Below are 27,389 nucleotides of genomic sequence, written 5' to 3'. Positions count from 1 at the left end.
GAGTGTTTTCTCTGCTGAATATTGAGTTTATCTTGCAGGCACACACAGCAGTCTAAAGAGAAAAAGGCTATTTAAAATGTGTTAAGCAGACAACTAAAAATCTTGAACTCTGAGTTCTAATTTCAGCTCTAATTTTGTTCATAAATGTTATCGACAGAAAGAGACTTAGGGATACTCACAATTGAAACCCTCCATTTTACCGATCAGCAAGTCGAGGACCAAGAGAATACAGCAACTTGCTCAAGGCAATGTAGTTATGCTCTTTTCCATTCAGTCTCTTCTTTGCAGCATCCCCCTCCCAAAGGAAACTCAAATCCCCTAAGGTCCCTCCCACTTAAATGGTAATATTCTATTTTTAAATTGTTGACTCTATTACAGATGTCCCCCTTTGCTTCCCTCCACCCTGCCCACAGCTCCCCAGGTCTTACATCATACTCTTTGTCTGTGTCCATGGGTTATATATATATTCTTTGGTAGATCTTTTTTATACTTACTAAAACCCTTAAAATATTTATAGACTAATTTTTCTAAGACATAGGGGTACCTTATAGTCCTTATCTCTCATTTCACATTGCTTTTATTAAGTCAGTGGTCAGCAAACTGCGGCTCGCGAGCCACATGCGGCTCTCGAGCCGCTGTTTGCCGCTCTGTTGACTAATGAGTTTGCCAACCACTGTCATATACTACCCTTTACCTCTTTGCACACAATATGCCACAATTGCCTAATCCTCACAGCTTCCAACTACATGGTAACATTTAGTCTAGTCCAGTGGTCGGCAAACTCATTAGTCAACAGAGCAGCAAACCGCGGCTCGCGAGCCGCAATTTGCCAACCACTGTATTAAGTAAAGGACACAGGTTCCTGGGGACAGTTGATACTCAGAAGGTATGGTATGACTTGTTCAAGATAAAAAGGAATTGAGAACAAGAGCTGGAAGTGACTTAGAAACCAAATCTATATTTAACGGAAGAGGGGCTTTCCAGAGTATACCCAGCGAGGATGAGGCTTAGAGGCTAGAAATGACTATTATTAATCACAGTCTATGTAGGTTTTCAAAAGTGATGACCAATTTGACTCTATGGAATCTTAAGACAGTTTATTTCCTTACCCTAATCCTCCTGCCTCCAGGTCAAGTCAAGACTTAATGCCATACATAGTTTTGCTCTGACTTAATACATCTATTTGCCATCTTGTATTACATAAACACACAAACAGATAAATAAAAGGCTGAGCTCTAATCCCCATCTCTTTTGCTATTATATAAATCCCCCTTTCTGTTCTGTCTTAAATGGAACAGGAAACAGGGTCTCCATAAATCACCGAGTCTTCCCCTGGGCTCGGCCTTGACAGAGTGCAGGCTCCTTCTCGGAGACAGAGCTTCAGTTCCTTTGTACTTCCCTTCACTGTTCCTTGATGAACTATATGTCTTAAATCTTTCTACTTTTTTCTGTGATATCTTAACATTTGACCCTAAAAGCCAATATTTTGTTGTCTTTGTTTTATGATTCCTCTTAACAACTCCCCCTTGGTCTGCATGGAGAATGTTGTAGGATTGAAACCACTGGCAGTTGGGATGAGGGCGTCGTTTGTGGGACCTGGAAGAATTCCTAATCTCCAGATAGAAAGTAATAGGATTAATAGGGGAAACTTTCTGTGGAATAAAAAATAAACAAATAATAATAATAATTCCACAAAATTCATCCAATGATTTGAGAATTGTAAAACTGTAGTAATGTGGTGAGTGGACATTCTGCTTGAAGAGGTTATTGACCAGAAGGTGTGAGTGGCAGACAATTCTTCATATATATATATATATATATATATATATATATATATATATAATTTATTTATTTATTTATTTCAGAGAGGAAGGGAGAGAGGGAGAGAGAAACGTCAATGATGAGAGAGAATCGTCCATCGGCTGCCTCCTGCATGCCCCCCACTGGGGATCGAGCCCGCAATCTGGGCATGTGCCTTGACTGGGACTCAAAACATGACATCCTGGTTCATAGGTCGACACTCAACCACCGAGCCACACCAGCTGAGCAACAGTTCTTCATTTTTAACTTAAATTGCAATTTCCTCCAGCATACAAGTCATAGTAGTAATATACCAGTGGCGTTTTCCGTTGAGAGAGCAGTTTTGGTTTTTCTCTTAACTCATTCTTATTAAAAGGTCATATCCTACCACTAGAGGAGAAATATTTAAATGGCATTTTCTTATTTATTTTCGGTAGTATATCTATGATCTTTCCAAATTATTCATGGAAAGTAAAACATTAACCTCATGAGGTGGGGAGTTTTTTCTTTCCTTTTTTAAAGAGTTTTTAAGAAGCAGTGGCTCCCAATTCTATAGTGTGACTTTGGGTGGATAATTACTATCGAATACTGCAGACTTCTTTTTCTTCTTTTTTTTTCCCTGTAGGGTGATTGATTTTAACCTTTCTCCTCTGCCAAACCTTTGTTCTGTGCATGACATTTCAACCCCCACCACTTCCTGTGTTCTATTTTGCTAAAGAAAATTGCATTTTCTATTTCTGGATAAAGCATGGTTGTTTGTGTCAGTCAATTTAACACAATACACCCGTTCTTATTTGTGCAGAGGAAGCACTAATGCGATTCCAGCAGGAGATGGGTCCTGAGCCCATGACCAGGCCTCGCATTGGGCCCGGAAGACAGAAGCCACAATAATCCATTACCGACAAGGCTACTTAATAGTGATGTAGCACCTTTTTGTCTCAGAGACCTCCAGGTAGTCTGAAGTCCCATTTCCTGTCCTATACACACTCACCCTGCAAATGATACATGGGCGTGAAAGAAAGTGGTTTGCGGCGCCATGAAAAGGGGAGGCATTTTGGAGAGTCTAACCCGACTTTTGATCCCTGCTCTGCTGTTTGCCAGCCCTGAACCATTAACCATATTTCATATTCTTTCTGAGCCTCTGATTCCTCATCAAATATAGTTTCTAACCTGTAGGGCCCATGGGAGAATGAAATAAGAAAATGATCACTAACCTCTTAGCCAGTGAATCTTCCATGGGAGGCACTCAGTGAGTAGCTATTATAATGAAACTAGAGGCCCGGTGATGAAAATTCATGCACTGGAGGGGGGCTCCCTCAGGCGGGCCTGCCCCCTCTCACAGTCCAGGAGCCCTCAGGGGCAGGAGGTGGCCCGGCAATCAGGGGAAGGCAGTGCCCCCATCACACCTCTGCTGCTGCCACTGCCGGCAGTGCAAACCTTGGCCGGCCCTGGTTACCTGAGCCTCAGGCGGCCCTGGGTGGCTGGGGGGTTGAGGGGACTGGGCGCCGCCATCTTGTGGCTGTGGGCACCGCCATCTTTGAGGGCATGACAGTCAATTAGCATATTCCCTCCTTATTGGCTGTGGGCACCACCATCTTTGTGAGGGTGTAACAGTCAATTAGCATATTCCCTCTTTATTAGGCTAGCGCCTGTAGATAAGAACATAATGCATTTTGCTGAAGTAAGCAGTTCTTATGAGATGTCTTTTGTAAAAAACATGGTTGTGGACCTCCTCTTTTTTTGTTCCATGTGAGACAGGCCAGTAAGCCAGGACAAGGGAAACTGAGGTAGATGAACAAAGGGGCAGAGCAATTTACAACAGATACAGAAGATTAGCTCCCTAGAGATAACATCTAGGCCTCAGTTGTATTTCAGCTCTAGACCCAGAAAAGCACCAAACCAGATGGGTGACATCAGGACCAGTGGCAATGATGAATGACCCCCTGCCCTGACACTGACCAATCAGTGAAGACCAGGACTCTGAAGGAGCACAGCTAGAAAACTGATGAATATTCTGTTGAAACTCCCCAGTCTGAGACCTCCCCTAAGACCTCCTGCAAGAGAGAAATGAAAGGCTCAAGTCAGAGGACACAGCACACGCTTGCTCTCCTTCCCAGGAGCATGCCCCTGCACCTCCCCCTTATCTTCCCTTACAGGCACGCATCTCCTAAACTCTAAGGGATCCCATGAGGCTTGTAACCAGGGAAGCAATGGGCAGCAGTACTTCATCTCAGACAAACCCCCTGAACCTGTCCCTAAGGCCTAGGTTCATTTCCCAGCCCTTCCTTGCTCCACTGTCCCCAGCTTTAATAACCATCCTCTAAAATTCACCTGGACTTGTGTTGTGCAAATTTTCCTGCACCAAGTTAAGAACACACACATTCCCAACTGGCCCTGGCTCAGAGCCAGGTCCCCTTTCTGGTAACACATGGAGCAGATCAGCTGTGGGAAAAGTTTAAAATAATTTGATGGTGCTGCTATTCATGCCTTAATCCATTATGCAGTCATTGAATGGAGGCCTACTGGGTGCTGTGCACTGTTCTGCATGCCTGGGTCTAGAAGAGAAAGCAAAGAGCACAGAGCATGGGAGCATAGGCAGAAGTAGTCCCTCATTCTGGCTCTGCTGTTTACTAACTGTGTGATTGGGGCAGGTTACTTATCCCCTCTGAGCCTAGTTTCTAGATTCTAAAATGTGGATAATAAAACATGCCTTATAAGACTGTGACAATAGATATAAACCATTCGTCATCTGGGATGATATTAAAAATATTTACTCATCTTCATGGTAAGGAAATTGACTAATCAGGAAGAACAGGCTGTAAAAATCTAGTAAACTGGTACATACCGGCATATGAGTAGAGGAGAATATGGTGGAGAAGAGCCAAAGTTTTAGTTATTATTTATATTTTTTATTTTCTATATAGTATGATGTTGTGGCATCTTAAAAACCTTTCTGGCTGGGGAGAGACTGGCCCTTTAAGGGCTAGCCAGTTCTTACAGACAGCAAAGGGCTCAGCCAGGAGCAAGTTAACCAGTCCAGAGACATACATCCTCTGTCTGGCCCATACACCACAGGAGGCTGTGTCCCTCTGCGCCAGTCATGCCAGAGCTCCAGGAAACTAGGGACCACCCTAGAGCCCATCCTGAAATGTTCGCCCTGCCCTGCCTTGTCTCTCCGGAGGAAACCCCAATAACGACTCTGACCTAGACTTTCCCCTGCTCCTGCCTTCTGCCTCCTGACCAAAACTTGCCACTTCCCCCTGACCCCTGTGGTGTGCAGTGCCTCCTGTTTCTAGAATCTGTGAGGATAAGAAACTTCCTTTTTCTGAACCTCTCTTGTGCCTCCTCTTGTGGCCGAACCTGATTGACCATCACATTAAGGAACATAAAACAGGAATGTCCAGACAGAGAAACATATGAAATGCACTTTGATAAAGTGCACTAAAGGTCCTGGCTGGTGTCCTCAGTAGTTAGAGAGTCGACCTGTGGACTGAAGGGTTGCAGGATTGATTAGAGGTCAAGGGCATGTACCTGGGTTGCAGTTCAGTCCCCAGCCCCAGTTTCTGGAGGCAGCCAAATCAATGTCTCTCACATCAATGTTTCTCTCTTTCTCTCTCCCTCTCTCTCTTCTTCTCTCCCTCCCTTCCTCCCTACCTCCTTCCTTCCCTCTTTTTCACTCTCCCTAAAAATCAATGGAAAAAATATCCTTGGGTGAGGATTAACAAATAAACAAAAAAGAAAGTACATTAAAGGACAGAGAGAGCAATGTTAGGAGCAAGTAAGTCTAAATGAGGGTGGGGTGGGGGTGAGGGGAGAGATCCAAGAACAGTAAAGAAAAGAAGAGAGAACATTTGAGCCAAGAGTTAAAGGAGGGGTGTGAGGGTTTGTCAGGGTTGAGAGAATTCCATGCAGAGGGAAAGCCATGTTCTGCAGCATGAAAGCACACACATGTATGACATGTTTCAGAAGGTATAGGGAATGGTCCACTGAGAGGGCGTTGGGGGCTGAGCAAAGGATAAAACTGGAAACGTAGGTAAGGGCTTGATCTTGAAGGACCTTCCAAGCCATGCTGTTGTTGTGTGAGAAGTAGTTGGAGAGGGGGCGATGCGGGATGGAGGGAAACCAGTGAGCAATGTGGCCTTGTTGGTTAGTGAGAGATGTGAGGACCTGAACTATGGAGGGCATCTCCATCGGAAGAGCACAGATCCGGAATAGATGGAATTATGTCAGTGATTGGCTAGAGGGGTGAGGGAAGGGAACAGCTCAAGACTCCCACGTCTTTAACTTGATTGGCAGGTGCATATAGGATATCAGAAGAGAGAAGAGTTTTAGGGTGAACCATTTCTTCATTGTTTGTGTAACTGCTTCATTCCCCTGCCTGCCAGGTCAAGGAGGCTTTTATTTTTTTCTTGGTCTCACAGCTGTAAATATTTCATGCCAGGGGCCATGTTTCCGTTTTATTTTGGGAATGGCACTTTAACTGGTTTTTCAGTTGAAACGATTCTAGAACGGAAGGGCCATTTTTGTCTTCAGGGATCTGTGTGGCGCTAAAGATGGTAGACAGTTGGGTGCGGGTGAGGACAGCTAGTGCCTGAGGCCTTGCCGTGTGGAAGTAACCGCTTGTCGTCTGAGGCTAATGCTGCCAAAGGTATGTGGGTGTATCTTTGAAGAAACAAAACAAAATCATGACCAGCAATCAGATCTATGCGAACTGACTATAAAAATCATTGTTTTATGTATTGCTTTCACTTGGTGGAACTGCCTTCCTGACCTCACAGTGAACTGCCCAGGTGCTCTCAGGGGCATTGATCAGCCTCTCAGGGGTGGGGGTGGGGGGGAGAGGGGCACTGTCCTGTTGCACCGATTCATTTGAAATTTTGCTTTTGTGTTTCCTCTCCCATCATCCTTGGCAGTAGCTGGTAATCACCCACTCCCAGGGCTGGGAATCCAATAAGCTTCTGGTCCGTATGCTCCCGTAGGCATCGTTTCAGAACCAGGGAGGCTGCACACAGCCAGGCTTCTATCCCCCTATGCTCTGCTAGCAGGAAACCATTTCAGTGGGAGGGTAGCTTTATAGGAGGATTCCTTTCTCACCAAACAGGCGCCCATCGAGCTTTTTGGTTCTAAAGAGGTTGGTAATGGTGTCTGGAGCTTTCTTGACAACACGCTTTGCAGTTGTTTCAAGTTCCCTTAAAAAAACAAACACAAAAAACCTATTAAGACCCAGGCTCTTTATAGCCATCATATGTTTATTACTATCATGATGACTATGGGCTACATATATTGAGCTCTTAACATGTGTCAGTCCTCATGTTAAGCACTTTACATAGACCATCTGAATTCATCGTCACCACAGCCCCGTGAGGGAGGACCACGACTACCTCCAGTTCTCAGAGGAGGAGACTGGGGTAGAGAAATCAAGTCACTTGCTCACGTTCACGCAGCTGTAGGTGGTCAGGCCAGTGCAGAGTTTGCACTCCTCGCCATCACACTCTACAACCCTCCAAGGCAAATAAATGCAAATATGAATCAATGTTGAAGAAGATGAAACGGAGGCTTGGAAGGCTTGGCATCCAGAACCCAGGTCTCTCTGGCCCGAGAGCCAGGTTGTTCTGCCAGGTGGCCAGGAGGCTCCGGTTAGGCCTTGCGAGCGAAGCATTGCTGCGGACGAATTGCTGTCTCACACGCGGACCTGAATCCTGGGGTCTGCAGAGTGAGCTGATGGAAGCGATATTGGTTTGTGGTGTGATAGTGCTTCTGGTCTTACATCTGATTGCCCCATTATCTCTCGCCCTTGATGGTAAAACGTACATAAAATGAGAACATTTACATCATAAATTATTAACTACTAAATCCCAGAGTCAGTTTGGGCTTGTAACATTGCTGACTCTTCACTGTATGCCAAGCAATCTGCCCGCAGGTCGATATGTGGGAAGATTTCTACCTTTCGTTGGAATTAGAAACTTCGGAGAAATATAGGACAGCTATTTGTTTTTGTATTTATGCAAATTATATATACATACAGATGTGATAAAACATAAAAGCAGCATATGGCTTAGAAGAATTTCCGTGAGCGCTCCAGGCGCCTCCGGGTTGGAAATTGCATGGCTGCTAATGACCTGGGTTTCTGGGCGAACAGAGATCACAGACTCAGCACGCTCAGCACATGGGAGGGAGGGCTCCTTAGGGAGGGGTGCCATTTTTGTACTCACACTGGCTTCCCAGCTTTATTCATGATAAACAATTGTATTTTAAGGAAGGTTGATTGGGGGGAGCGGAGGGGGGAAGACCCTGACAGAACAGGACAGAATTTGGGGCTCAAGCTCCTAAATAAAAAATACTTAGAACACTGAGACAATGTTCAGTGGATAGAGTGTCGGCCTGCGGACCGAAGGGTCCCAAGTTCGATTCCAGTCAAGGGCACATGCCCAGATTGCAGGCTCAATCCCTAGTAGGGGGCAGGCAGGAGGCAGCTGATCAACGAGTCTCTCTCATTATTGATGTTTCTATCTCTCTCTCCCTCTCCCTTCCTCTCTGAAATCAATAAAAATATATTTAAAAAAAATACTTAGAACACAGCTTAGAATCAGCTCTGAAGGCACCCAACTGCCGCTCTTGTTAATCAGGTGGAAAGGATAAAAAAATTAAAGAAAACTTAACACATTGCGGACCAGTAGTTTTATTGCTAGCTTTACCCAGTGGCCAGGTAAGTTTCTATTGAACGAGTACAAAAAACATTTTACATAAATGTTACAGGCATGCTTTAAAATTAAATACCCATTGCCTTTTGAAGTTATTACATGTTCTTATGAGCTAATATCTTTTTAAAGTATGACACTTTGTAAAACACTGTGTAATATGAAGCGAGAATTCTCGTGATCCGTCTGCAATGTGCTAAGAGGGAAGAGAAGGAAGACTGGAACTGAGAGGACTCAGACTCCACGTACATGCCAGGGTTGTGGTTTCACACCATCTCACAACCAGAGGAGCAGATACTGTTCTTAATTCCATGATGGAGATGGGAAAATGAGGTTTTAGAGTTTAAGGGATTTGGCCAAGATCATCCAACTAGGAGGTGGTCTACTCAGAATCTGTTCTAGCTCTGCAAGGAGAGGCGTGTCCTTCTCCTGCCCTGGTGTAAAGCTTTCCTGAAAGACTCCGGGTCACTGCCAAGCGGCATGTGCAGTCGCTGGGTACATCCTGCCTTGCTGTTTGGCAGAAACCCTGGAAACCAAAGGTGAGCGGTGTGGCCAGAGCTCGGCTGGGGGCTCTCCAGTTCTCCCTCCTCGCTTTACACCCCAGACCTTGTCCTTTGCACCACAATGCAGCCCCAGTGCCTATAGTGCAGAAGGCAGTTAATTCCCCCAATATTCTCTCATGCTGGGCATGGACTGCATGCAGCCAGGGAGGCTGAGCCAGGATCGCATCAAGGACTTGTGCCCCTGTCTGCGCGGAGGGATGTGCAGTTGCCATAGCAGCAATCAATCTGCTAAATAAGTGGTAACATAAACTGATTCTAAGGCAAAGGCTGATTTGGGCCAGGGAATCACACTCTATAAAAAACAACCTCTCTGTGACTTCTGAGGGTTCTGCAGCTTTTATGGATGGCCCTAGAAATGCACAGCGAGTGACTCCTCAGAGGCCGGAGGGGTGTGAGTGAAGAGGTGAGCAGGGTGCTGTTTCCGGGCAGGTCGAATGGGGAAGTCTACGGAGCATGTCGTAAAACTGCTCTTCTGCTGCGTATCAGTGCTCAGAGGCTTAGGGCCAGTAACAGAAATAACTGAGTCCAGGTATTGAGTCCCCCCACCCCCCACCCCCCATATCCTGGGATGCCTGTCGGGGCTTTCCATGCATTTGGTCAACAGCCTTGCCAAGCGGGATTTATCACCCTGCCACAGATGTGGGCACCCATTCATATGCCCGGAGTTGTGTTCCCACGCGGGGCTGATTCAGGATTCGCATTGGGATCTGCTTGAGACAGATGCTGTGTCCCCTCCGCCTGCCCTCCAGCTTCTCTGCCTTGGATTTTCTCAAAAGGAAAGGGCATTTCTTCCTGGCCACTCACATGGCAAGGACGGCAGTGTTTGGCTTCTGCTTTGCATTTTGTGAAATGCTGCTAACTAGCTTTGATCCAATGTGAAATCTAAGCCCTGGGGTGAGAGGACTTGGCATGCCCAGAGGTAGCACGGACCAGTTTTGGGGTGATTCAGGTTGTCATGCTGAAAGGGGGTGGTTTTTCTTTTCCTCTGGTGTTTAGGACAGTACAGATTGTCTATTGTCTCCATTTTTTTCTAGCCTAGCTCTCGAGTAAACTTAGAAAGCATTTCTGAACTGTGATAGAGGTGGCACGCTGTAGAGCAGGAATCTGACTTGAATCGTCTGTTGAAGTATGGGCTCTGCCACTTGTCAGCTGTGCGAACTTGAGCATTTTACTTCTGTTATTTTGGCCTCAGTTCTCAACTCTATAAAATGGGATGAAGATGCTGGTGGTGGTGGTGGTGGTGGTACCACCTAACTCTCAGTTGCCTAGAATACATTTTGGAGTGAGAGGTAAAAATGGTCTCACTTAAGCCCTGGCCCTGGTTGGTTGAGCATCCTCCTGTGCACCAAAAGGTTGCTGCTTCGATTCCTGGCCGGGGCACATGGCGGCGATCCCCAGTAGGGGGCGTGCAAGAGGCAGCTGATAGATGTTCTGCTCTCACATCCATATTTCTCTCTCCCTCTTCTCTCCTCTCTCTCTAAAAAGCAATTAAAAATATTTAAAAATAAATTGTCTCACTTAAGCTTAAGGAGTGCAGATGCCTGCAGCGTCCTTTGCATCATGGAGTATATTCCCTCAGCCACGTACCCCGATTTTTAATTTTTGCCATTTTGGTTAGTGGTGCCGACTTCCATGGTTGTGGCAGGAACGAAGTCTAGCAGAGCGCTTGGCAGCGTGCCTGGCATCTGGCTATGGTTTAACAAACGCTGGTTTCCTGTTTAAAGGAAGCCTCGGCATTATTACAACTTTAGAGCTGGTTTTTAGTCGCTAGACTCAGTGCTGCAGGGGAGCTGGAGCCCCAGAAGCCGGGAGGAGGGTTCAGACTTGCCTTCTGTCTTCTCTTCCTTATTTTTGACTCCGACTGAAGTCAGAGGTAAGGCAAGCGCTGTGGACTGAACTCCCATCTGGAGGCCTCACCTTTCCAGGGCCCTTGGCCTCAGAGCTGGGTCAAGGCTGCTGGACGTGAACTTTATGCCGTGTGCGGTGTGACTCAGCTGTGCCAGCTGGAACACGCCTCCAGGAGCTGAGCAGGTGAGTTCATTTGGGGGATCCCACTGTTCTTTGGCCTCTCAGCTGAAGGCAGGGCGATTTCTGGCGAAACTGCCGTCTTCGAGCCAGCTCTCTTCACACGGACTGTCAGGGGGTTATACACATCACACAGGCAGGGCTGGGCTGCATTTTGAGCCAGTGACCTGGAGGTGCCAGTTCTGCCCATCCTTTCTCATCATTCTTCCCCGCCAAGTGAGGTTTCTGCACTGACCTCTGGCCCTGCTGCCGGTTTCCTGTGCATGCACCGCTGTGATCTTGGCTTCAGAACAACTGCTCAGTTTTTTTCCTGTATGTGGACATCGATTTTCTTTTACAAACCTAATGCAAACAGAACCTGTGCCTGCTATCTGAATATCTCTAAATGAGACTACTTGATCAAATCTACCAATTGGCTTTAATAGATTGAATCCAAGTCTGCCACAGTGTTGGAGGGAAATGAGATTTTTCTTGCCTCCCAAGTTATCTTCAGCACTTTGAATGCAGACAGATTTCCCGAATTCAAGATACAAAGGTAGGCAAGAGTTGCTGAGAGCCTGGAGGCAGGATGTAATCATCACACAGGTGAATTATCTCTGCCACGAGAAAATTGGAGCAGTAAATGAAACATTAGTCTACTTCACTAGGAGGTCTGTACGTTAGGGCGCCGCGCCGGCCTGCTTCTCTGATTGTAGTTACAGAGCGGAGGCTGCCATTCAGGCCTTCCTTTTCTTTTGTTCTCTTTCTCTTTATATTCTAGCGAGCTTTGGTTTACTTAGGCTTCTCTGCGTTCTACGGGTTAAGCCCCAATCGGCAGTTAATACAAAATACAAAAGAAAGGGAGGCGGCGGTGGGAAAGTGGACAAAGACAATGCCGAATAAAGTTGGAAATTGCTCTTTTCTTCATCCCCATGTCATTCCTCTCCTGGCAGCTGTGTTGAGCAAAGGAGAGACCAAGTGTTGCTTGGTTGACAGGGAACCAGTAACTTACCATGTTCGAATCCCTGGGTCAAACTGTGTAGGGGCCAAGTGTATTATGTGAGTCTGTCCCAATCTCACCTCGCTGCTCAAGTTCCAGATCACATCTGGGCTCCCCCCATGCACCTGTGTTGAGTAACCTTTATCAAGGTTTACTATTTGCCAGCCACTATTCTAGTGCTCTCTATGGATTACCGCATGATTATCTTGTGAATACTCTGAAAGGATACTAATATCTCCATTGACAGATGAGTGAGATAAAGCAAGAGAGAAATAGTCCTTATCAGAGGCCACACAATCACAAAGGAGTGGGCATAGGATTCCAACCCAGGAAGTCTGACTTGAGAACATCCTAACATAATTTTCTAATTATAAAATTACTCCGTGTTCATTGTAAAACATCTGGAAGATGATAAAACACATACAGAGAAAGTAAAACCATCCACTCTCTCTACAACTCTGATAAAGGCACAATTACAACATTTTGTTGCATTTCATTCCATTGTTTTATCTAAATATATACAGATGTACATTAAATATATACATTGTTTGGTTGATACTTTAGATATAGTAACTTCCTCTTTTTCAGTCGACATTTTAAGTGAGCATTTCCCCATGCTATTGTTACAGGTTTTTTCCCTTGCATAGTCCCTGATGTAATTAAACCCCCTATTGTTAGACATATAGTATATTACTAATATCTACATTTTAACAGTGGAATAAAGGCCTGCTTTGTTTCGCGGGGGGGGGGGGGGGAGGGGAGCGCGGGGGGGGGGGATGAACGTTTTCAAGGAATAAAGGCAAGAAGGAGTGGCATTCTGGGGAATCAAAAAATCCTCTGACACATGTTTTGTTTCCTTTTTCTGATTGTCATTTTTACTTTTTACTTATGTACGTTTTCTAAAGCTTCTGCTTCCCAGTCCTGCTTTCCCTGCACATCTGGACTTACAGATGAGTGCTCTTCGGCGTTAAGACTGGCTGACTGGGTGACAATCTATAAAGCAAGTCTTATTTAAGGGCTGCAGTGGGCTTTTTTTCATATTCCTTGGGTTTTCTGAAAAATCTTTTATAGTGTTCCATTTTCTCTAATTACCTGTGCACTGGGCACCCCAGGAAGCTCCTAGTTTTCAACTCAATCATCCACCTATTGTTTGATAGCTTTTGTGTGCGCGTGTGCGCACAGGTGCACCAGGTACTCACCTGGCCAAGGGCAGTGAAGGGCAGTCACACACGGTTCCCATCATAAAGGGCCTATCAGTCTAGCAAGGAATGAAGAGCAATGATGTGACTTTAATGATAAGTGCGGTGACACATATGGTTAATGGTGATTCGCATATAAAGGCTTATGGGAGCCCAGCTTAAGAAGCATGTTTTCTAGGGAGACCAGGCATCAGGAAAGGCGGTGGGGTAAGCAGGGTGTTTTTAAGCTTAACCAGGAAGGATGGGTATGAGTTTTGAAGGCAGATAAGGTGGGGAAAGGGACAATTATGTATCAAGGCGTAGAGGTAGGGCTTGTTCAGGATACACCCATAATCAGTGTGGGATGGGTCAAGCAGAGGATACATAGTGGTTGAAGATCACATTAAGCAGGCAGGCAGGAATGACATCATGGAGAGTGAGCTGCCCACTTTAGAGGTTTGGGACTTTATTCTCTTGAAAGTGGTACATAAATGAGGCATTTCAGCACAAAGGGGATGTGATCGCGACTCTCAGGAGCTCACAAGCTTGGAAGGAGCATCGTAGTACTAGTTGAGTAGTACTAGTTGAGTAGTACTAGTTGAGCTACCCTTACCTTTCCTTCTGTCCTCCTCCTATTGGTAACTGGCTCCTCCTAAATGCCCTGGCCTTTGGGAAGTCATTCAAACTTTACAACACCTGAGTGTGAAGTTTCTCAACTGTCAATGCCAATGGCCTCATTGCATCCTGCTCATGGCCTGCAGCATGGTCATCTGCTCTGAAGGGCCCTGCCTTATTTCTGCCTTTCCTGTGTACTACTATGGTTTGAACTGCACCCAAAGCTCAGCCACTTAATGCATTTGCTCCCCCCACTTTAGTGCAGAGCAGATCAGGGCAAATGTCTAGGGGAGGAGGGAGTTGATTGTACTCCCTGTAGTTATTCCTGGTCCCAGGTGTCCCTGGGATTTCCCTCAGATTTCATTGGGCAGAACTCAGCCTCAAGGCCACCCTTGATCTGGAGGGGCTGGGAATATGGGGGGGAAAGGTGGCACCCAGAAGAAAAGGAAATGGGGTTAGTGAACACCCAGCTAAACTGTGCATGCAATAAGACTATAGTTATAAAAGACTATCACTTTTAAGGGAGGTGTCACCAAAACCACAGTCAGGCTTTCTGTTTTGGGGAGATCCCATTCATATGACTATTTCATCATTTATGAAATTCAGATGATGCCGTTTGGGTTTATGGTCTGGCTTACTGGCCTAGATTTTCTGTGTCTGCTCCTTAGCCAGAATTTATTTTTCATGTTTGTCCCTACTTGGTAGAGTTCTTCTATAGAGTAAAAGTGTCTATACATTCCACTTTCAACCTATTTTAGAAGTGATGATTGAATCGACTTTCAAATTGTAAATGCAAAATTGAATAGTCTATCAAAATATTTTCTCTTTTAATTTAATGAAATCTTAAATAGAAGGTAAATCGGAAGCCTGGGAAAGCCTGAAAAATAGTAAGACAGCCTATTCAGATTACATTGGTGATGGAAGAAACTCCAAAACTTATTTTTAGTTTTATTTTATTTATCTTTATAAACATGTGACTCTACTGTGGCCTTTGTCCTAATCTCCATGTATAACATTGGCTGTTTTTACCCTGTTTCCCAGCAAACCGATGAATCTGTCATATAAGTCATTAGTATTTTTTTGTTCTGTCACCACCATACCTGCCTTATTTAATTCTGTGCATTCAGGAATGTGTGATGGAGAACATAACTAGCACTGCCAACAGACCAGCAATCACATTGCATGGGTGTGTGTGTGTGTGTTGTGTGTGTGTGCGCGCACGCGTGTGTGTGTGTGTGTGTAAGAAGAAAGGGATGCTGCTAGGGAAGGAAATGGACTTTAGTTTCAAATTACAGAGAAACTGTTGTAAACCCCAGGAACAGGAGCTGTTAACGTACAAAACACATTTTGGTTCTAACACTTGACAAAAGTCGGGTTTTTTTGTTTGGCCCTTCATCCCTTCTACCCTGCCTCTCCCCGCTTCCCAAGCAGCCCATCAGTCTGGGAGAGCCAGAGGGAGAGACAAGACATAACCAGGATCACTTCCCCACTAGAAAAACAGGTTGTTACTTTCTATTCACCCTTCAGTTCTCAACTCAAAGAGACAATGTCTCAAAGGAGGTTTTCCTGACGAATGAGGCTAGGCTTGGAGCTCTGGCCGTCCACTTCCTTAGCATTCTCATTCCCCATCCAGTACTTAACACACTTCATTGTATCACAGCACTGGTAAAATTACCTTCTGGTAACTTATCCACTGTTTCCTGGTACCTAGCACAATTCCCGGTGCATGGTTGGCACTCAACATGAATGAATGAATGAATGAATGAGTGAATGAGTGAATGAATAGAGTAAATAGGAGAGGCTTTAAAAACAGGTACATCTGGGGTTCTTTGACTCTTCTGGTTCCTAGCTTCAGGCTTATGGGTAACTTATTTAATATTTTCATGACCCAACACCATCACTGCGAAATAAAGAGTGTAGGTCCTCATTGCATGCTTGTTCCAAGGAATGAGACAACATACGTGTAGCCCCTAGGAGGATTCCTATTACATGCATGCAAGTGAAATGTCCGTTTTATAGTCCTGGGGAATCAGTGGAGGATTTGGAGCAGGGAGTGACAGGATGAAAGCTGTGCTTTATGAAAGATGAATCCAGTGGCATGGTGCAGAAGCTCTGGAAAGGGAGTGGAGAAACTGCTGCAAGTATTCTTAGTAGGAGGTGATGAAGTCTGAACTTGTTTGGAGTGTAGTGGTATTTCCAGATGCCATCTCCGGGTGGGGTGGTTCACTTTGTCAAGCTATGTAAGTGGCATATAAATGTGGCCACCATCCATTGAGCCCCCTTACTAAGCTATTGGCTATTTTGCCAACAGGTGCTGGCTTGGGTTAGTCAGGCTCATGACCACATGAGGAGCAGTGACTCATTAGATCCTCTTTTAAAATGGGTTTATTTTAAGGGTGTCCTGCAAATGAAACAGGAAGGCTGTGAGGATCCAAGGCGGTTATTTTCCCCTTCTTGACTCTTACCATTCACGGTCACTGTGTATTTACTCCTCTATTTCCTGCAGATGACTTTCCAGACTCCTCTAGTACAAAATCCACAGGGAAGCTCTCTGTGTGTCACCCCATCACCCTATTTAGAGTGTGCTTTGTGCTAGGGCAGCTCATGGGTTTTCAGCCTACCTGGGAATGGCCATCCTTTCTTCTCCCTCACAAAGAAGGCTACCGGGGTAAACTAGAAAGGGCCTTCGGGGCTGGGAGACAGCATGGCTGATATGCCCAGCACAGCAGTTGAGAGGGAAACACAGCTTCTCTAGTACTATTAAAAAAAAAACTGATCCTGTCTGTTGGCATAAACCTAGGCCTGTATAATGGGAGAGACACGGTGATATAAGCAAGAAAAGGAGCATGGCTTCAGGAACATCTGACAAGAAGTAAAAAGGAAATCACCAGACAGAGTGCCCCATGCATTTCTTAACTCAAGAAATAATTATTGGTGCCTTCTCTGTGCCAGGCACGGTGCTAGGTGTTAGTGAAACAGCAGTTGACAAGACAGAGTCCCTGTGCTTGTGAAGCTTACACTGTAGTGTGGGTAGGCAATGAAAAGGTAAGCAAATAAATATCTACACTAATAAAAGAGAAAGATGCAAATTGACTGTAACGTCACAATTCCCACCAGCCAATCAGGAGTGAGTATGCAAATTAACCCAACAAAGATGGTGGGTTGATTTGCATATGCAGGCGCTGAGCGGCTGGGGGCGGGACGCTTGTGTCATCGCCATGGTGATGACGCAGGTGTTCCGCACCGCCCCAGCCACTCTGGGCCTCTGGGCAGTGTGGGAAGGCAGAAGGCGGCTCTGGGCCAGAGCGAAGGCAATGCCAGAAGCCAGGGGAAGGAAGGCCCATTTTTGCACGAATCTTTCTGCATCAGGCCCCTAGTGTAATATAAGCCTGTGAAGACCAATATAGTAGCATAAGGTGCCACTGTGTATGGTGGATCAACAGTCCCTTCTACTCTTCCCATGGACACAGAGGTAGTCTGTATTTTCCAGCCTCCTTCGTAGTTCAGCTGTGACCATGTGAGTGAATCCTGGCCATTAGAATATGGGAAGAAGTGACGTGCCCCACTTCCAAGCCTGGTTCACAAAAACTGTGGTCCCCTGTGCTCCTTTCCATTTGGGCTGGTATGGAGGGAGAGACCTGCTGGGGCAACCTGGGCATCCTTTGTCAAAAATAGTGGAGCCAGAGGACGGGACCCTGAATCACTGTATAGAGGAAAGTGCACTGCTAGGAATGCCTACATTTTATGGTTTCCTGAGTGAAAAAATACACTTTAGTTTTGTTAGACTAGAGGTTCTCAAAGTGAGTTCCTTCAGTGAGCATCATCAGCACCAGGATCTTGTTATAAGCCTTGGATCCACCCCAGACACAGAAATGTGGAAGGCTGGACCCAGCTAATTAGGTTTTAGCAAGCCTCCCTGATGATTCTAAAGTTTAGGGCTATTCTAAATCACAGAGATTCTGGGGTTTATCTGTTCTATCAGCAAGCATAATCTTAATAAATACAGAGCTAGCAATTTGAAATGGAGTGGTTGTGGAAAGCCATTCTGAGGACATGACATTTTAATTCAGGGAGGGAGGGATATAAGGACGATCATTTTTAAGCACTGGAAAAAATTTCAATGAACTTGAGTAGGGAACAAGTCTGGTTTATTTATAAAGAAAGAGACCAGTATGGCCAGAGCAGAATGATTATGGGAAAATGTCAGGAGATGAGATCAGAGAGGAAAGTTGGGGCCAGATCACATAGGATCTAAGTATACAATTAAGGAGCATTACGTACATTCACAATGTGCAACCATCACCACTATCCACTTCCAGAACTTTTCATCATCCCAAACAAACTCTTACCCATCCATATATATATAAAAGCCTAAGTGACTGTTTGACCATTCAACCGGTAGCTATGATGCGCACTGACCACCAGGGGGCAGAAGCTCAATGCTCAGGAATGGAAACCTGGAACAGACTGATGAATCTCAGAGAGAATGGGGGAGGGGAGAGTGCGAGAAGATTAATCAAAGATCTTATATGCATACTAGAGGCCCGGTGCATGGCACTGGTGGGGTCCCACTGCCTGGCTTGCAAGGATCAGACTGAGACCAACACAGTGCACGGATTCGTGGACTGGTGGGGTCCCTCAGCCTGGCCTGTGGGGATCAGGCCGAAACCGGCTCTCTGACACCCCCAGAGGGGTCCCGGATTGCGAGAGGGTGCAGGATAGGCCAAGGGACCCCACTGGTGCATACATTCATGCACTGGGCCTCTAGTTAAACAATAACTCCCCATTTCCCCCTCCCTCCCAATTCCTGGTAACCTCTATTCTACTTTCTGTCTCTGTGAATTTGCTAATTCTAGGTACTTCACGTAAGTAGAATCATATATATTTGCTCTTTTGTGTCCTACTTATGTCATTTAGCATTAATGTTTTCAGAGTTCATCCATGTTGCAACATGTGTCAGAATTTCCTCCCTCGAGGCTAATTAATATTCCCTTGCATGGATATACCACATCGTATTTATCCATTCATCGGTTGATGGACTCTTGGACTGTTTCACCCTTTTGGCTCTTGTGGATAGTGCTGATTTGAATATGGGTTCACAGGTATCTGTGTGAGTCTCTGCTTTCAGTTCTTTGGGGCCAGCCAATTATGTGAGTGCTCTGGGGCTGTGTACTAAGAATGAGGGGGCACACAGGGTCTGACTTGGTCAAGGCGCACACTCCAGTGAGGGAGGAGTCAAGTAAGGATCAACTGTGCCTTACTGGAGTGATAGGGCCTGCTCCTGCAAAGCACCGAGGAGGACCGCCAGTGGGGTCAGGGAAGGCGTCCTTCCTGGGGGAGGCAGTGCTGAGCTCAATCTGAAAGAGAAACTAGAAAGCAGTCAGGTGGAGAAGAGAGGGAGGGGCGTTCTCGGCAGACGGTGGCACACCAAAGCAAAGAAGCGTGAGTGTGGAATCCCACGGAGAAACCCGAGCTGGCCCAGAATGAGGCACTGAGGGTGAAGTGGGAGGAGGCTAAAGAGATAAGCAAGGGCCAGGCTGCAAGAAGACCTGGCAGGAGATGCTAAGGAGCCTGACACTAACCCCTTAGGGCAGTGGTTCTTAATGTTGCCCGCACGTGAGAATCACTCGACAGCTTTCCAAGAACTCTAAAGCAGAGCTGAAATTCCACCCCCTCCATTCTGGCTTAATTGGTCTGGTTCGGGGCCAGGACATTGCATTTCTGACATTTCCCCCGGTCTGTCCAGGGTGCAGCCCAGGGTGAGAAGTACTGCCGCAGGCAATGGGGAAGCTTTCGGAAGGTTTTAAGCTAGGGAGTAACAAGATCAGATTCTGCCTTAGCCACGTGCCCAGATTTCAACGCGAAGTGAATTTTCTGGCTGAGGAGGTCTTTGGGGAAAGAGACCCTTCTCTATTCTCCGAGCCTCCATTTGTTCCACTGTAAAAGGAAGACACTGCTTACCAACCTCGAGTGCTGTCGTAAGGATTGCTTGCATTTCATCGCTGCCCGGAGTAGATGGGGAGTACACTCTTCCTGGTCAAAGGTGACAGTAACTGAGGAACCAGGGCCTGAAGCCCTTCATACAAAAACCTTGTGAGGCAGGTATTTGTCTTTCCCTGAGAAAGACAAAAGCAGCCTTCCATCTGTGTGGCCAGGACTCCCCTCAGGAGGGAGCTGGCTGGGGAGGGTGGGGTCTCTGCTGGGATCAGTGTGTCTCATTCTCTTAACCAGTGACTTCCTAGTGAGCAGGAAGAATTTTCAGTTTGTTTGACGGAATAAAAAGTAAAAGCTGATGCAGCTGTGTGTGATAAGGATGAGGGAGAGCGAGGCGACACCTGCCTGCTGACTTCATCACAGGCTCCATGCTGTGGCAGCAGTTGTGTGGTGTTTGCTTGTTTCCGTCTCTATTCGGGGTAAAAATCCTATAGCAGAGCCTTTCACCTGCTCCCTTTCCCTTTCCAGAAGGGAGGTGTGTGCCTGGGTTCAAATAGCACAGAGTAAGAAACCTGATTCTACTAGTAAATTGCATCTTTTATTAGGAAACTAGAGGCCCGGGGCATGAAATTCATGCCTGAGGAGGGCCCCTAGGCCTGGCTGGCGATCAGGGCTGATCTGTGGGGTGACTGGTGGGATGATCAAGGGGTCCCCACTGGCACCTGCCTTGGTCAGCCTGCTGCCGCCCACTTGCTGGCCCTACCCCCCAATCGCCCCGCCAGTTGCCTCCCAGGTCCAGCCCACTTGCTGGCCGGCCCTGACCCCCTCTCCCTGCCATCCACTTGCCAGCTGGCCCCACCCCTGCTGCTGCAGCCTTTAGTCACCTCACCTCCCTCTGCGGGTTGACTCAGGGCGATGGGGGGGGGGGCACTGGTACCCACCTTGGCTGGCCTGGGGCCTGCTGGCTGGGGGCAACTCCTGTGTTTAGTGTCTGCCCCCGGGTGGTCAGTGCTCATCGTAGCAAAGTCATTCCACCAGTCATTCTTCTGTTCCGTTGATTTGCATATTAGGCTTTTATTATATAGGACAATAGCCCTTCATTTTTTTTCGGGAGGGGGGCATTGTTTTTCTTCACCTTTATCACTTCTTTTTTTCCCCCATTGATTTTTAGAGAGTGTGGAAAGAAGGGGGAGAGACAGAGAGAAACATCAATGTGAGAGAGACACATCGATTGGTTGCCTCCCACATGGGCCCTGAACAGGGCCAGGGATCAAGCTGCAACCAGAACAAGCCCTTGATTGGACTCGGACCCGGGATCCTTCAGTCCCTTGACTGATGCTCTACCCACTGAGCCAAACCGGCTACTACTTCTTCAAGGCCTGAACCATGCCTTTGGTCATTCTGTGCTTTGATAACATTAATTTAGACCAAAAAAAAAAAAAAGTGTGTTCAGAATCAGTTGGAATTGATTGTATTAGCAAGTTGGGGAATGGAAATGACTTGACTGTCCTTGAGCCCCAGAGAGAGAGGGGGTGGGGTCTCTGTGCATCCCTGACCTTTGAATGTAAGTTAACATGAAGATCTGGCCACTGTCCTATGTTTGTGATCATTATATGTTAAAGTGCTCCCACAGGAGTGAAATGCCAAGCCGCCCCTACCCCACCCCCACCTGGGTGGGGCACCCAGATACACCAGCCCTTTCAGAAGAATACACCGAAGTCTCACATATTCCTGATGCTCTTTACATACTGAGTTCACACATAAAATCCAAATCACAGCACACCTCCTCTCACTTCCATTCATGGACGTACTTGAGTAGCTGGTGGGAAATGTTCAGGATCCAGATCCAGTGGCTTAAATGTGAAAGGGTGCAGTGTTTCCATTCTCCCAGATCAGGAACCGCCCCTGGTTAGCCGGGTTTATTTGTAGGTATTGTACCATCCTTTCCTAATAAGCTGGTTCTCCATTGTGTTAGTATAGCACCCTGGGGTGAATAGTGCACCAGGGCAAGGGTTGAGCCTGCGGCTGCCTGTGGGCTGTCCTGGAGCCCAGCCCAGCAGGGGGCCCCGTGATTCCTAACGTCAGTAACAGGGCCTGGCCATGCGTGCGTGCTCAGATGATGGGCCATCTGTGCCGTGCTTGGTGCCAACTCGTAAAGTACCTCACTTGACAAATTGAAGGTGAGGAAGCCCGAGGCTTCCCAGGTCCTTATGAATGTGGAAATCAGCCCCTTTTAAGTCGGGCCAGCATGAGGCAATGAGAGAAAGGACCCTCCTGAAAATGTACCAGGCATGTTTTCGATATTGCTTCATGAAACCCTCACTAACCTTGTGAGGCAGGTATTTCTATCTTCCTTTTACAGATGGAGACACTGAAACTCCAAAAGGCTGAGCCGCCTACCCGAGACCACAGAGCTAGACTGGTGGCACCCAGAATTCGAAGGCAGGCATGATGCGCTGGGCTCTGCGCCTGAGTTTCTCAAAATGTCAGCTATTGACATTTGGGGGTGATAATGCTTTATTGGGGGGCCTTCCTGTGCCTTGTAGGATGTCTAGCAGTATCCCTGGATTCTATTTAGATGACAGCAGTGCCTCCCCCGGGGCCCGAATTTTGACTATCAGAAATGTGTCCAGACATGGATGATTGTCCCCCTGGTGAGAAATATCACCCCAACCCCAGTTGAGAACCATTGCCCTCTACATATGTTTCTTCCATTGTCACAACAACCTTACACTCTAGGTACCGTTTTGCAGATAAATATACAGAACCCAGAGAAATTGTGAGTGGACCGAGGTCATCCATCTTATTTCTATGAGTGTCTTTGAGTATCTTGTTTTGCCCCAGGTATAAAGTGGTAGAGCCTGTATTAAGACCAAGCAAGGGCAACATCAGAGGTCTTTTTCTTTGCCACTTTACTAGGCATTTGAAAAGTTAAGTGTTTGCAAGAATAACCGGGGCAGGGGGGTTGGGGAGGGGAGAGGGAGCACTTACTAAAATTCAGATTCCTGGTAGATTCAAATCCCGCACACCTGTGGTGGGCACAGGAATGTGCGTTATTAAGCACACAGCGATTGGGGATGCCCTGATTCAGGGAACCTAATTTAGAAACACTGAAGTGACCCTTCACGAAAAATTCAGGAAAAGGAATGGAGAAGATGAATGGAAAAAGAAGGGGCTTGGGATGAGACCTGACATGCAACTACTTGTGGAATTCTGTGTAATTGCGAGACCAAGAGGGCGCCAAAGTGTGCTGCACCGTGTGACCTGCACGCTGGATGCAGGGGCTCCTCCAGACCTTGGGATGCTGTGTCCAGTGTGTTCACATCATCCCCCCTTCACCGCGCCCCCCCTCCCCTCCCCGTTAATGTTTAATCCCAAGCTTGAATGGACTGCCTAGTTTAGTGCATCCTGAAATTCTAAAAATGGTTACAGTTAAACAGAAACAGCTGTGTCAATTTCCAATTTCCGCTCTATTCAGATTCACGCTCTATAGCCTGTCTTCTCTTAGTGGCGCTGGGAGGGACACAGGCGTGTACGCACACACACACACTCACACACACACACGCATACATACACACACACACACACTCTGCTGCCTCTCGCTTTCACTTACTAGTACTTGAGTTCATTTCTCCATGGAGAGGGAATGTTTCTAGTTTTCCAAAAAGGAATCACAAACAAGAGAAGCCACAAGAGCCCAGACTACAATAAAATGCTACAATATGCTTTCAAGCTGGTGCGACTAAAAAGCTGGGAAGAGAAAGTGCGGTATAATGCCTATTTTTATCTTCAGCTATAATCTACCCACTTGTCGTTTCATAGCTGTCAGGAGGCAGAAAAGGACACGAATCAGCCTACGGCTCTCTGCTCTCCCCCACCTGTGTGACATGCATGTGGGAGTGTGTGCACATACACAGATATTTTAAAACAACTGTCAGAGGGTTCGATTGAACGTACAGGTCCTTTGTTTTTTAGAGTCTATCCTTTTATTCCTCATTTCTTAGCAGCCAGGCACAGGAGGTGAAAAGCAGGCAATTAAACCTGTTTTCTGAATGCCTAAGAAGAGGGACTACCATTGGATGACCAGAGGAACAGCTGTGCACCTATTAGTCTTTTGGGGCCTTGGCCACACCGGGTGTATGCATGTGCTGGCACCCTGAACACCAATCACTAATCTGGGAATTGCCTATCTCCTTAGGGGGGCGGGGGTGGCAAACACGGACCAGTGGAAATAGCACCCACTCAGGAGACCTGGAGTCTGGCCTCTTTCTGCCGTGTACAAGCTCTGCAACCTCCAGCAAGTTACTCATCCTCTCTGGACCTCAGAATCCCCATCTGTAGAAAGAGGATAAAAACATCTGTCTGAGGGGTTGTTGAGAAAAATCAAGAATGAATGTAAACTCCAGGTGTTACCTCATGGCAAAGGCAAAGGAAATGCTGCCTACTAGTCTTATTGCTGTGTTGGCTGTATTATTATTTTAGTAGCAGTTTGGGGGGTCTGATTTCTCTATCTAGTCTATATTCTTTTTTGTCTTCAACGGTTACAGTCCTGTATTGGCCGCATAGGGCATTCATGACATTCCACGGTGTTCCTACAGCGTCGTCACGGGCAGGTCAGAGGAGTGACCTCCGTCATGGCGGGACGGGTAAGGCTCTGAAAGAAGCCTGTGCCGCTCTAGCATTTCCCCTCCACGTGCTGGCAGATAAGGGACTTCAAAAATCATGGAGAAGCTTGGTCCCTTGAAAGCTCCTTCTCTCGGAGGCGTCCTCTAGCTGCTGTGGTGGCATCTCCGTGTGCATGGAGGGGCTGAGAGTCAGAGTGGTGACCATTCTTCAGAAAGTCCTGGCACTCGGAGGCACACACAGCTGGAGTCAGGGGCTAGCCTGACTGCTATTAGCGCATGAACTTGTATAGGGTGTTGAACCCTTCCAGGGCTCAGTTTCCTCATCTGTAAAATAATGCCTTTCTAGGGTCATAGTCAAGTTCCAGGTGTGGAAACATGTAAATTCTACAGTGCCAGGTAACCTACGAGCTATGGTGATCGTTAAAGACGGCTGGGGGACCATCTCACCTCCCCGGGTCTGAAGTCTCCAGGAACCCGTTAGCTCATGTGGGCCCCAAGCCAGTTTTTGTAAACAAAGTAGTACTGTGATTTTCGCGTGTAGCTCTCGCTCTGCGCTTTACCTCCAGCCTGTGCGAGGACCCGGAGCCACACCGCACAGTCAGTTCTTTGTCTGCAAGCCCATTAATGCGACACAGACTGGACAGAAGAGCAGCTGTTTGGTAGTGGCTGGCTGGCTCTCAACGAGGGACACGCAGGTACTGCCGCCGCTATTAAGCATTTGCAAGATGACAGATTGCCTCGATGAAGTGTCCATGTGCCGCTCCATTATAATGCCTCAGGTCGAGAGAAAAAAAGCCTGGAGCCGCCGAAAAGCTTTCACAGATTGGAAAGTGCACAGTTTGGGTGTGTTTAGCACTTTAGCACATGCTCTGTGACTGTGCATTCAAGGCAACGTGTCGGAAGAAATTAGTCTGCAGCAGGCCACATATGTCAGCCAGCCGGTGGAAGCCAGTGCCTGCAGCCAGGCCCGGCGCTCAGAAGAAAAGGCTGCTTGCCTTAAACGCCCTTGAGCTGAGCGCACCTGCGTGATTGCCCAGCCTCTCGTGCTCCGGTCGGTTTTCCCCGGGAGAAGCATGAGTGTGCATAAGGAGGAAGGAACCAGGCAGAGCTGAGAAAACATCGAATCTGTGTCATTTACGCTGAGAGGGGCAGAGAGACGGCCATTGCACACACGGACACCCTACACAGCAGCTCTCCCAAGTGGACAGCATCGATATCTGAATGTACAGATGGGGAGGTCAAAGCTCAGGGAGGTCATGTGGCTTGGAAGTCGCCTAGCCAGAGAACCCCAAAATGCCGCTCAGAACCCACATTGTTCCGACACCCCTTTCCTTCTACTCGGCGTGGGCCGGTAAGGTGATAAGGTGGATTTTCTCTATGAACAAACATCCAGCACTTATATTCTTAGCTGTCATCTTCGAAGAGGGAACTCTGGCCGGCCCTATTCCATGGTGGTGTTTATGTCCAATCCTTGGATTCCTGTTTGGGAATTTCCTTTACTCTTTTGATGTGTGTGTGTAGTGGGGGGGGGGGGGGGGAGGGAAGGGAGGGGGGAAGTTGACGAGTGGTCAGGAGAATGATAAGGATTCTGCTGTTAACGTCCTGGCAGGAGATGAGCTAAGGTCAAGGCAGTAGTGGTGCGGGAGGGGCAGACATGAGAGGGAATTGCAAAGACGAAAGACAGGTGACCAGTTTGGTAAGAGGGGTCAGGGGAAGAGCGCTTCCGGCCTGGGAGATTGTGTGGACTGAAGTGCAGCTTCCTAACTGAATAGAGGGGGAAGGGGAAGGATTCTCCTAAGGGAGTGGGGAGGTGGGCCTGGCCAGGGAATGGCCAGAATCTCTCTGAGGCTCAGAGCGTGCTGTCCAGCATCTAGAAGTTAGCAGGGAGTTCAGAGCTGCTGATACAGAGCTGGGAGCTGGTGGTGATGAGTGATCAGAGACCCACGTGGGGTGGTTAATTTTATGTCAGCCTCACTGGGCAGAGGGATACCCCAATAGCTGGTAAACCATTATTTCTGAGCTCATCTGTGAAAGAATTTCCGGTACAGGTTAACTTTTGGGTCAGTACACAGAGTAAAGAAGATCTGTTCTCCCCAGTGTGAGTGGGCATCATCCAATCCATTGAGAGACAAAAAGGGTAGAGGAAAGGCAAATTCTCTTTCCTGAGTGGGGACCCCCATCTTTTCCCGTCCTTGGACATTGGAGCTCCTGGTTGTCTGGCCTTCGGAATCCTGGACTTACATCAGCTGCCTGTCCCCACCCCCATGTCTCCCCACCCAGATTCTCAGGCCTGTGGCCTCAGACTGGGAGTTTTATCATTATCAGCCCTGGTTCTCAGACCTTAGGACTTGGATGGAATTATACCACTGGCTTTCCTGGATCTCCAGCTTGCAGGTGGTCGAATGTGGGACTTCTCCGTCTCCATAATTACATGAGCCAACTCCTCTGCTAAATGTCCTCTTATATATTTCTGTATGTCACATTAGTTCTGTTTCTCTGGAATACCCTGACTAACACACCATGAAAAGAGAGAAATGTGAAGAGAAAAAATGAAGAGGAGAGAACACTGAAGTTTAATGATGTTTGCGTGGGGGGATGGGGAAGGCAGAATTGTGAAGGAGAGGAATGTCGGTACTCCTTGAGTAGCATCACCTCTGCTTCCAGTTTATCCTTGAGAAGTAGCCAGACTTACATTGACTAAACATTTGTGATAATAGGGAGAACGTGATCATATTGTTAAGGCCAATCCCATCCTGGTTTGGCCTTACTAAGATCGTCAAGGAAGGCAGGCTCATGCTAAGTGAGCAATCAGATGCCAGTGGCCCCTGTACAGGTACAAACACACGCACCATGCACCCTTCAGCCAGCCACACAGGCAGGTGATGTGGGCTAAATTGGCAGAACTCTTTGAAGGGGAATTATGGGAGGAAAAAATCAAGCAAGTATTAAACTCTGCTTTGTCTGCTAATGGG

This window comes from Eptesicus fuscus, chromosome 15 (assembly GCF_027574615.1).
Source record: "Eptesicus fuscus isolate TK198812 chromosome 15, DD_ASM_mEF_20220401, whole genome shotgun sequence".
Lineage (NCBI taxonomy): Eukaryota > Metazoa > Chordata > Mammalia > Chiroptera > Vespertilionidae > Eptesicus > Eptesicus fuscus.
This window is presented reverse-complemented; position numbering follows the sequence as displayed.